This window comes from Mus caroli, unplaced genomic scaffold, assembly GCF_978045245.1.
Source record: "Mus caroli unplaced genomic scaffold, Mus_caroli_1 scaffold_14, whole genome shotgun sequence".
In the NCBI taxonomy this organism is placed as follows: domain Eukaryota; kingdom Metazoa; phylum Chordata; class Mammalia; order Rodentia; family Muridae; genus Mus; species Mus caroli.
Window position 1 is genome coordinate 26494275 of NW_028227269.1, and position 12439 is coordinate 26506713.

Genomic DNA, 12439 nt, shown 5'->3' on the forward strand with positions numbered 1-12439 from the left:
TGAGTTCAAGACCAGTCTGCACTACATAGTGAGTGATTGCCTCTGCTCTTACCTGTGTCTCTTTGAATTCAGTATAGCCCTGCATCCATCACTTAAGCCCTAGATCCCAAGGTTATATAACCTCCTAAAACAGTGTGGCTGGCTGGGACAAGTATGCAGATTCAGGACTTGGGGGGGGGGGAAGGGGGCAGGGTGAGATGGAACTGGGCGGGGCATATTTCTGTTTAAACCATAGCATTGGGCTTGCTTCACATCAATGTTGAGATGTCGTTGTTGTTGTTGTTGTTGAAGTTGTCATCATCGACATTTAAGACAGAGTCCCTCTGTGTAGCCTTGATGGCCTGGAACTTACTTTGGAGACTGGCTGGCCATGTACTCACAGAGATCTGCCTGTCTCTGCCCTCTGAGTGCTGGAATTAAAGGTGTACACCACCAAGCCTGACCCATGTTTAGATGTTTTAAAAGACAAAAGTCATATGACTTAAACCCCAGTAGGACAAGGACCAGAGCCAGAATATGAAACCTCCCTCAGTCCTTCTTAGCTGGGCCCTAGAACCCCATACTGATAATAGTGCCTAGGGCCACCTCCCTATTTTCTCCCAACCAAGGGTCTGCTGTTCTTGGAGACGGGACTTCTTCCTCCCTTCTCCCACTTCATTCCCTTGGCAACACCAACGTCAGACATAACAAATTATTCAACATGATAAACAGATCTCCAACCTCACTCAAGAGTCCAGATCCCAGTGTTCAGGATTGAAGGTCTCTCCCCACAGTCCAGTGCTTTCAAGTGTTAGCACCAGCAACGTTAGAATTTATGGAGGACAGAGAGAACCTTCCTTTGTGATGTCACAAGGGGCATAGGAAATAGAGCCGAGGGAACACCTTGTCCCTGGAGAGACCAAGGGACCATGACTGGAGCAGGCCTCTTCCCTTCTGCATGTGTAATCCTACTGATCCCAGGGCCTTAAGCCAATCCTACCGTACTCCCTCCCTGATGGCTGAAACTCTCACCGTCCCACCCAGCTGCGGCTGTTGTCTACAATTTGAATTTGCGTTGTATTTCTTCAAGACAGATGTTTATTTATTCAGAAAATACAGATACACCCTGCAACTGCCTCAGACATCTAGAAAACACAAGGGCTTGGGAGCTGGAGAGATGGCTCCGTGGTTAAGAGCACTCACTGTTTGTTCTCCCAGAGGTCCTGACTTCAATTCCCAGTAACCACATGGTGGCTCACAACTATCTGTAATGGGATCTGACGCCTTTTTTTTGAAGGCAGCTACAGTGTACTCCTATACATAAAATAAAAATAAATTCTTTTTCTAAAAAAGGGTGAGGAGTGGCTAGAGAGATGACTCAGTGGTTAAGAGCACTGGCTGCTCTTCCAGAGGTCCTGAGTTCAATTCCCAGCAACCACTTAGTGGCTCATAACCATCTGTAATGAGATCTGATGACAGCTACAGTGTACTCACTCATATACATAAAATAAATAAATAAATCTCTAAAAAAAAAAACACAAGTGGGGGGGCTGTTGAGAGAATTTGTTATAAACCAAGGACCCAATGTGCAAGGAAATGCATATGTACACAGAAGTTACTGCAGTGTGAAAAACTGCAGGGACCTTTGAGAAGAATGTCTATCCCTGTAACGTTCTGTGTCACTTCCCAGCCCAGCTCAGTGCATCCCACCCCCACCCAGAGCCACATCCAGAGAGGGAGGTACCTGGTGGCTGCTCAGAGACACAGCAGGCAGGTGGAACACCCTGGGAGCAGATGCTCCCCACCCCCCAACCTCCACCCCCTGCAGTTAAGAAACCCAGACACAGAGGCACAAGGACTTCTGAAATCTCAAGAGCCAGCTCTGCTCCAGAATATTCCATCCCAGACCCCTCCATCTTTTCCTTGACTCCCTTTCCAGGGGCCAACCTGCCCTTTCCCACATATGCACCCGACCTGTATTTGCCAAGGTTCTTTGGTGGAACAGAGCCAATAAAGTTAATATACATTAAATTAGATTGGCTGACACAGTATGGTCTGAGTCGTTCAATAATGGCTGTCTCACACCAGAGAGACTTGAGAATCTTGTAGCTATTTGTTTCACTACAGGGACTCAGAAGTCCCTACCTGGCACCAACAGCCTGGAGGGTGCTGGAAAGTTCCTGGAGGATGCTGGAAGAAGCTAGTTCAGCTATCCGTGATAGCAGCAGCAGCAGCAATAAAAGGGCAGATGAATTTACCAATAGGAGTGAAGGCCCAGCCAGGAGATGAGCTAGGCTGTCCTTTCTCCATGTCCTTATCCCCACAGCTATCAGCAGGTGCTTCCCACACTTAGGGTAGGTTTCCCCACAACAATTAAAGCAAAGCAATCCCCCACAGACATGCCCACGGGGCATTCTGTAGTAAACATTCCTTCAGTGAAAATCACTAGGCCCCCCAGGTGATTGCAGACTGTCAAGTTGGCACAGAAAGCAGAAGCATCCCGATTACTGTGTTTGAAGAGACAAAAAACAGCTCATGTGAAAGAAAGTCTGGCCTGCTGTCCCTGCTGTCCCTGCGGAGCCTGCACACACTCAGCCCATTTCTCTGCACTCAGTTCCTCCAATGGCCTGAAGGCTCCACGTGGTCCTCCTCCGTCTCCCTTCTCAGCTGGAATTCATTAAGAACACAAGCCGAAGCATCTAGCTGTAATAAACTACCTAATGTGACTTTATTCTCCCAGTACCTGTGTTCTAAGGCTTTCCCTGCTGTGTTAGTCAGCTTCACGTTGCTGTGACCAAATATTGGGATAAACAAGAGAGAAATGATTTGCATTGGGTCAGAGCTTCAGAAGTTCTTATTTTTTAAGATTTATTTATTTATTTTATGTATATGAGTACACTGTAGCTGTACAGATGGTTGTGAGTCTTCATGTGGTTGTTGGGAATTGAATTTAGGACTTCTGCTCGCTCCGGTCAACCCTGCTTGTTCCGGGCAACCCCATTTGCTCAGTCTCTGCTTGCTCTGACCCAAAGATTTATTTATTATTATAAATAAGTACACTGTAGCTGTCTTCAGATCCACAGGAAGAGGGCATCAGATCTCATTATGGGTGGTTGTGAGCCACCATGTGGTTGCTGGGATTTGAACACAGGACCTTCGGAAGAGCAGTCAGTGCTCTTAACTGCTGAGCCATCTCACCAGCCCCAGAAGTGAATTCTTTATGAGAGAAGGTACCATGGAGCAGAGCAGAGAGAGCCTGCCTATACCTGGAGGTCGTTTTCCCTTTCATTCCATCTAGGACCTCATCCCGAGAGATGATGTCCCCCACATTCAGCATGGGTCTCCCCCTTAGTCAACCCTCCCTGGCAATGCCTTCACAAACATACTCACATATCGAGCATCACACCCAGCTAGTAGCTAGTTTCACTAAGTCTGAGCAGCCCTGACATGCAGGAAGCCACAGAAGAATGCTCAGCACTAGGCAAGACCACCAGAACTCCACAGAGCACACCAGAGCTGATCGTGTAATCAAATGTACATTCAGGCAATGGGTTGCTAGACACTGCAGCAGCTGCTGACTGGAGATCATGCCTTGAAATAGGTTCTAGAAGCCATTCAGTGCAGTAGCTACTGGGCATTTAAAATTGAATATCTATCTAAAATTAAATAATTAATAAAATTAATATAGTTCAATTCAACTTAGAGTTAATCCAAGCCCTCTGTCTCCTGAGCTGAGTCTCGTGTAGGTGGCCGCATGTAGCCAATGGCCTTGTGCTCAACCACAAGCATCCATCCTCCTCCATCTATAGGGAGGAAAGGAGAAAAACAGCAGGTGAAGTGGTGAATCCCAGAGGAGTGGCCCCAGGCAGACAGGATTCTTCTGGAACCCCATAGGATACCCACACTCTCAGTTCCATTCTATCAAGAGACAAGGATTTCTGGAGTCAGACTAGAGCAGCCAAGGAACAGTCACAATGTCCCTCTGTGGTTTCCCACTTCCCAGGAGGCAACAGTTCTGCTGCCTGCACTGGAGGAACAAGGATCCTTGGGTAAGCTCCTCCCAATAGCTGTACATCCCCGTCTGGAGGACACGACCCTCTCACTGGTGGATCCAATGCTGGCAAAAGTCTACTTTTCAAATTAACTACCTGTCACATGCCCCACTGTGGAGGCACCTGCTAGAAGACACTTCTCTTCTAGCAGGCTGCAGACTTCACTGCCCAGAGAGAGAGCCTGGACTCAGTGCTTAGGCAATATGCACCATCATCTTCTGGGGCTCCTGTGAGAGGCTAGATATTTCATGGATCGTGTCCCTGTGGCTAAGCAATTCTAGGAGCCTCCTCTTCCTCTGATTGTCTTATGAACCTTCCATTCTGCACCTCAACCTGCATGATTGAAATGCAAAGCCAAGGAAAGCAGGCAGACCCTAAGAGGACCCAGTGCTGTGTGGCACTTCCTGGGGAGATGGGAACAAAAGTCTGATACCTGGTATGAATGACAGACAAAAGAAACAACTCCACTCAAGTCTTAGTGATCCAGTGAGTTTATTGGGGTCACTTACAAAGCATGAATGAAGGGCTTCTCCCAGGAACACAGGGGACTCAAATGCAGCTACATCACTGGAAGCTTACCCCAAAATGGAGACGACCTATATAAGTTGCATTCCTAGAGCCCACTGTATGACTTGCAGAGAGCTCCATCCAATTGCAGAGTCTCCACTCCCCAGGAGTTATCACTGCTTGGTGTGTGTTGGGGCCAGGGGGTGTGGGAGATGTGGGGTCGGGGGCAGGGGGTGATTCTGAATCCTGTAAGCTTCAGGAACTTCCTGAGAATTATGAGTGGGTTTTGCCTGGATATGTGTAAATATACCATGTTTGTGCCTGGTGCCTGTGGAGATCAGAAGAGGGTATCAGATCCCCTGAAACTGGAGTCACAGATGTTTGTGAGCCACTGTGTGTCCTAGGTCCTTATGATGGTTTGTATATGCTCTGTCCAGGGTTAGAAGGTGTGGTCCTGTTGGAGTAGGTGTGTCACTGTAGGTGTGAGACTTAAGACCCTCATCCTAGCTGCCTGGAAGTCAGTATTCTGTTAGCAGCCTTCAGATGAATATGTAGAACTCTCAGCTCCTCCTGCACCAGGCCTGCCTGAATGCTGCCATGTACCCACTTTGATGAAAATGAACTGAATCTCTGAACCTGTAAGCCAGCTCCAACTAAATGTTGTCCTTATAAGAGTTGCCTTGGTCATGGTGTCTGTTCACAGCAGTAAAACCCTAACTAAGACAATCACTGCTGACCTCCATCCCAACCCTTGGCCCACAAAAAAAAATCGCTATTTAGACGGTTCACAATTTAAATGGTTCATGTTTAAAGTCACTACAGGGACCCAAGCAATGACTCGTTAAGTAAAATCCTTGCTTTGCAAGCATGAGGACATGGGTTCAAGCCCCCAGAACCTCCTTGCTTTTTAATCCAATAACTAGAGAGATGCCTCATTGGCTAAGAGTCCTGGCTCCTCTTGCAGAGGACCCAGGTTTGGTTCTAGAATCCATATCAAACAGCTCACAACCACCTATACTCCCAGTTCTAGAGGATCTGGCATGCTCTTCTGGTTTCCATAGACACCTGCACACATGTGGTGCTGCACACAATCGGGCACACATCCATATACATGAACTCTTTAAATCTTTTTTTTTCAAAGCCAAGTGTGGTGGTACTTGTAATCAGACTAGCCAACTCTAGGCAAATGAGAGACGCCTCAAAAACCAAGGTAAACAGCACCTAGGGAATAACACCTGAGGTTACTTTACACACACACACACACACACACAAGGAAGGAAGGAAGGAAGGAAGGAAGGAAGGAAGGAAGGAAGGAAGGAAGGAAGGAAGGAAGGAAGGATGTGGGAGTGATGTTACACAGTAAAATCTATACATGATTATTCGGTATATAGATGCCACCATCCCACTTAGGGACTTTCCTACCAAAACAGAAACTGGATAAATGCATGCTTTTTCCAGGACCTCTGTCTCCAGAGCAGAGCACAGATGCACACAGGCTGACGGGGTTTTTTTGTTTTGTTTTGTTTTGTTTTGTTTTGGACTTGTGCGGTGCACAATCTGTGCATCAAACGAGGCCCTGACCCCAGGTACCAAGACACACAGATTTGCCTGCAGGCTCTGTGTGGGAAAGCAGTGATGTACAGGCACATCAGTAAGCCAGCTTCCATGGCAACAGCCTCAGCAGCCTGGCAACAGCATCCGCAGCCACAGTAGCCAAGGAACCCACACAGATCTGCATGCAATCTATACAATGTGATTCATGGGTTTTGTTCCTTCCATAACCGGTGCTTCAGGTTGTTCCTGTGGCTTCCCAGCAATTTATTTCTGTGTGAATTTACCAAACTGATCTTTCTACTTACAGCTTAAGTAGCATCCGCTTTGGAATAGGTCTATTGAAGTGAGTTAGGTTGAACCTGTTGACTGGGTCAGTGGTTAGCTGTCTGCTTGTGTTTTTAACTGGACCCCAGCTAGGATTTCCTGAGATCTCAATTGAGGAGTTGTCCCTATCACATTTGCACATAGGTAAGTCTGTGGGGTATTTTCTTGATGTGTGATTGATGTGGAAGGGACCCGCACACTGTGGGTAGTGCCACCCTGAGCAGGCGGTCTTGCGTTCTGTAAGGAAGCAGGCTGAGCAAGTCACGGGGCAAGCTAGGAAACAGCATCCCTCCATGGCTTCTGCTTCAGTCCCAGCCTCCAGGTTCCTGCTTGAGCCCTATCTCCCCTTCATGATGAACTGTGGCCTGTGAGCCAAATAAACCCTTTCTCCCTCAAGCTGATTCTGGTGGTGGTGTTATCACAGCCACAGAGAAGCAAACTAGGAGAGCGCAGGGCTCAGCTTCCTCCCAGCCACATTCCCCCTTGGGCACACAATAACAGAATTTGCTCTCAGGGTTCCCAGACATCCTTCAGTCACTGTGTGACATGTAGGCTAGAGAGGAGAGTGACTGTCCAAGCCTGATCAGCTGGAACGGCCAGGTGAATGGCTGCCCATGAGAGAACTGATAGAGCTGAGCCAAACAGAGAAGTACCCTACATCCATCTCTCCCAGGATCTCTTCCACCAGCCTGGGTGAAAGTTTGCCAGCCTGGGACTTCAAGGTGCTGGCCATGGAATCTAGACATGCCACATCCCTCCACCTACAGCCATGGCCAGTGCGTTCCTAACTAGCTTTACATTCGCTCTGCCTAAATGGCCACTAGGCTTGTGCAAACACACTCCAGTGGTCCCTTGAGGGTGGAAAACCACAGAGATAGGTATGGATGGAGCCATTTTCTGAAGAAGGGCACCATGGCCTTGGCCTCCCCTCCTAGCCTAGAGTTCTCCTTCCCCACTGCTCTGCCCCCCCCCTTTGTTCTGCCTCTCTCTCTCTCTCTCTCTCTCTCTCTCTCTCTCTCTCTCTCTCTCTCTCTCCCTTTCCTCTCCCTTTCTCTCTTACTGACTCTCCCTCTCCCTCCTTTTTTCCCTGTCATACTCCCTCGTTCTTGAACACATGCACAAGAGAGAGAAAGAGAGACAGACAGGCGGACAGATTGACCTACCGACCGACCAGAGAATATTTGCTAGTGCCCCAGCACTCCTCCTGCTGGGCAAACCTCTCTGGCTTTCTCTATCTTTCCCACTGGGTGGCAGTGTGGCACCATGCATTGACATCCCTGACCCACGGCCCGAGGCTGTCTCTTTGCTCATCTTATCTCAGCCTGTGCTCCTCAGAGGATTCTAAAGAGGACACCCACGCCAGCTTTCCGGTCACGCCTCACTGCGGCACCTAATGAATCTCAGCTCTCGCCTGAGCCGCCACAGCCCTGCTGCGCAGCCAGCCCCGCCCCCACCCGCCCCCGGTCTGAACTGAGGTTCCCTCCTGAACCTCGGGAAGGGAATTCAGGACGGAGGTCTGGCTCCGCGCCCAGGTGTTTATACCCAACCTGATCTGCTTCAAAACAGTCACCGTAATGTAAATGTACCAGGTATAAACAATGGCTAGAACGCTGTTGCTATGTTTTATATTAACACAAATTTGCCTAAATGGAGCTTAACAGAGGAAACTACAAGGTGCCTGGTACTTCTAATCTCCCATAAGGTAGGAGGCAGTGTGCAGAGCAGAGCTCTAGTTCACCTTCCGTTCCAGTTAGGTATTAATGTGGATGCAAGCCTAGGTATGTAAGAGTAAGTTTGTAAGACATCCTAGAGCAATTGGTTCTCAGCCTTCCTAGTGCTGCAACCCTTTAATTCAGTTCCTCATGTTGTGGTGACTTACAATCGTAAAATTATTTTGTTGTTACTTCATAACTGTAATTTTGTTACTGTTATGAATTGTAATGCAAAATATTTGTGTAAATGTCTCATCCCAGCTTGGGGCGTGACTGGGTCAGTTGCTGTGAACATACAGCTGCTCGCTCAAGTTGACTTCAAGAGGTCAAGGCATTCATGTTGGAGAAGGAAAGGGTAGGAGAGAAGGGAGGGCAGACAGATCCCACTGTACAGGAAGATAAAAATTCCCTTAGGCAGCCCCCGGAGCACTGAGAACTAGGCTAGAGGGTGTCTCTGATGACTCTATACCCGGTTATATGGCAGCACTCTCACATAGAAGACTCCAAGGCTCACCCTCGCCTCCAGGATAAGTGGACACGAGACAAGGGAGAGATTCCATGGGCAGCAGATGCCCCGGGTGAGCAGGGAGATGTAGACACCTTTTCAGTACTCTCCAGGGTCATCTGGGTCAGAAAACATGCCCATCCCCCACCTCGACCTGGAGAAGAGCAAGCTCACACACTCACTGTGAATGCTTAACTGAACCCGGGTAGAGTCTCTTTCCCATTTGACTGGCATATATGTCAAGACGTTACTCAAGCACGTTGAAGGCAGCCCAGCCACTCAACGGCTAACTCCACCCCTAAGAGGGAAGATGGAGAAGGATGCTGTTAGCCACACTGACCGCTGAGAGGCAGACTTGTAAGGGATGAGGCTAGACCACCCATGAATGCTCCCTGGCACCCTCACCCTGAGTTGCTCCTCCTTCAGTAGACCCTCTCTTGCCTCCCCTGCAGAAAGCTTCCAGGCTTGAACTGAGAGCTGACAATCAAAATCATAACGGTGGAGCCCAACTTCCTGGTTGGTTTCTCCTTCAGATAATGTCCGGCGTGGTATCATCCCCCAGTTCATGGCTCACTCTAAAAGGATGGAGCGGTGATGCTGAACAGCCATAGTGAGAACATGCATTGAAGAAATGCCAAGTAACAACCCCAGATCAACAGAACTGGTGTGGGTGGCACCAAGGGAAGGACCACCAGGGAGAAAGGCAGGCAGGCCTCTCCAGGTCAAAAATTAGACAGAAGCAGCAGCAGACTGGCTCAGATAAGCACCTGGGCACCTTTTGCTTTATTCTGCTTTCCCACGTACAAAGACAGGAACCTCCTCTCCCAAACAAACCAGGAACCTCTCAGCTCACGTTACAAGAATTTTCTCCCTGGTATGAAGGGGAAGCTAGGGAATATATCTAAGCCCTGCCCACCCACCCCCCACCCCCGCACCTCCTCCCTGTCTAAAATCTCAATGGCAAAGTTCAGCTCCACCCACGTTCATGCTGGGGAAATAATGGGTTTAGTGGGTGAGGGGTTATGTGCCAGAGTGTAGGTGGCCCTAAAACAGCCAAACTGGACAGTGTACACCCGGCATGGATGGCGGAACCCCCTTTTCCTAGTCCTTTCTCAGACCACACAATTTAGCTCTTCCCAGAGACCCTAAGATACTTGCAGTTAGAACAGAATTATATATAACTGGCCAGAGAGGAGTGGCTGGATATTCAGGCCAATGACCTTCCATGCCTGCTGTAAGGGAATGTCAACAGTCAACCAGCCTAACTGTGATGCGCTTTGCCAATCAGACACTATATTTATGATGGCGTAGTTTGTTCTACTTAGAAGACAAGGCTGCATAAAATCACGGTGCCTGAAGAGTTTCAAAGAGAAACTTTGAAAAAAAAACCTACGTCAAGAACTGTGAAACAGAATCAAGTAACCTGGGCTCCCAGGGGCTCCCAGGGGCTCCCAGGGGCTCCCAGGGGCTCCCAGGGGCTCCCAGGGGCTCCCAGGGGCTCCCAGGGGCTCCCAGGGGCTCCCAGGGGCTCCCAGGGGCTCCCGCAGTCTGAGCCACCAGCCAGGGGCCTGCATGAATCTGACCTAGGCCTTTTGCACATACGTTACATTACAGTTGTGTAGCTTGGTCTTCTTGTGGGACTCCTAACAGTGGGAGTAAGGGCTATCTCTAACCCTTTTGCCTGCCTCTGAAATGCTCTTCTGCTGGGTTGCCTTGGCCAGCCTTAATAGGAAAGAAGGTGCCTAGTCTTACTGCAACTTGATAGCCACGGCTGTCTCGTATGCTTGGGAGGCCTGTCCTTTTCCGAAGAGAAAGGAGGAGTAGATGGGGTAGGAAGAGTAGGGGAGATGACAGGGAGGGGTTGGGAGGAGAGGGGTGAGGGGAAAGTGCAGTGGGGATGGAATAGATGATAGATAGGTAGGTAGGTAGATAGAAGATAGATAGATAGATAGATAGATAGATAGATAGATAGATAGATAGATAGGTAATAGATAGAAGATAGATAGATGGATAGATACATACATACATGATAGATAGATAGATAGATACATAGATACATAGATAGATACATAGATACATAGATGATAGATACATAGATGATAGATAGATAGATACATAGATAGATACATAGATGATAGATAGATACATAGATACATAGATGATAGATAGATAGATAGATAGATAGATAGATAGATAGATAGATAGATAGATAGAAGATAGGTAGGTAGGTAGATAGATAGGTAGATGATAGATAGATGAATAATTAGGCCTATAAAAGTCTGAGGTGCCCCCTTCCAAGCCACCATGTCAGCCCTCTCAGCATCATCATTGCCGACAGGAAGCACAAGACTCCTGGAGACAAAGGACTTCATTGTTCACAGCCACACTCCATCTCTATGAGACTCAAGTAAAGCACGTAGAACTAGCACTCACGGCACCAATATTCAGGGGGGTTGACTCTAGGGACCTGGACCCACTGTAATGAGCAACAGCACGCCTACCCTTTCCCCTAGAAGCAGACGACTCCTTTAGGACACAGCAGTGGGAATGCACTCACGGGCTCCCAGCATCATTTCTTCTGTGCCTGTAAGGTGAGATACAAGGGAGACACCAATTTCATCTTCCAAGTTGGCTTGCTATACAAACATCCTTCATGGAGCAGTCTAAGTCTGCATGGATCAGGCAAAGCCTGTGTAAGGCCCTGGGTTCAGGAGCAGGTAAAGCCTGTGTAAGGCCCTATCATCCAGGAAGCCCCCCACCACCACCTGCCCACACATGCCAACAGAAGAAAATTATCCAGCTTGGCTGTGCTTTTAATCCCAGCACTTGAAAGACAGAGGCAGGGGGATCTCTGAGAGTTTGAGGTCAGCCTGGTGTGCAGAGCAAGTTCCAGGATGGCCAGGGCTACACCAAGAAATCCTGTCTTGAGAAATCCTTTCATGAAAAAAAAAAAAAAACTCAGAGAGAGAGAAGAGAAGAGAAGAGAAGAGAAGAGAAGAGAAGAGAAGAGAAGAGAAGAGAAGAGAAGAGAAAGAAGGGGAGGGGGAGGGGGGAGGGGAGGGGGAGGGGGAGGGGGAGGGGGGAGGGGGGAGGGGGAGAGGTGAGAAGAGAAGAGAAGAGAAGAGAAGAGAAGAGAAGAGAAGAGAAGAGAAGAGAAGAGAAGAGAAGAGAAGAAGAAAGAGAAGAGAATTATACAGAGCGTAGAGCAGCAAGGACCTCCCTAGAAGATTCAAAGAAAGACTAGCTCCCTCCAGGAGCCTATCACCATAATTCACTCTATTCTCCATCCCAAGTTGGGTCCCATGTGATGATTTATTTTCTCTGGGAAGTGAGGGGTTAGTTGTTGTTTGTTTGGTTGTTTGTTTACTAAAACTTCTGACATATAAAAGGCGGAAGCGAAGGTTATTACTCAAGCTCCCCAGAGCTTCAAGGCCAGGTCAGGATGGGTGTGGCTTTGGTCTCTAGGGCTCCATCTGGCCCCTCCCCTTACTGCTCTGATCACTGCTAGTGCCATGTTGAGCCATGCCTTAGAGAGACCTGCACCTAGCAAAGACTGTGGTGGCCTCTGCTCCCCATCAGCCAGTGAGAAGCCAAGGCTCTCCACTCTATAATTTGAGAGGCGTGGAACCCTACTAAATCAACGGTGTGACCCAACTCTCGCTGTGACAGACTGGCTAAGCTTCACATGAATCCCTATTCTACAGACTCCTGGTCTAGATCACTGTATGTCAGGGTGATTTACTTTATCCACATCAATAGATAACACAGCTAATGAAGGAGCTAGAACAAAAACAGCACACATTCCA

General features: G+C 48.4%; 1 protein-coding gene across 1 annotated transcript in view; it reads right to left on the minus strand.

Moving 5' to 3' along the window:
* Nucleotides 1-804, minus strand: part of Allc (allantoicase) — a 42166-nt gene extending 41362 nt beyond the window's left edge. Inside the window, exon 1 of the mRNA XM_021179230.3 lies at nucleotides 721-804. The gene's annotated coding sequence lies outside the window, so the exon portion shown is untranslated. The remainder of the gene's footprint in view (nucleotides 1-720) is intronic.
* Nucleotides 805-12439: the final 11635 nt, after the last annotated feature.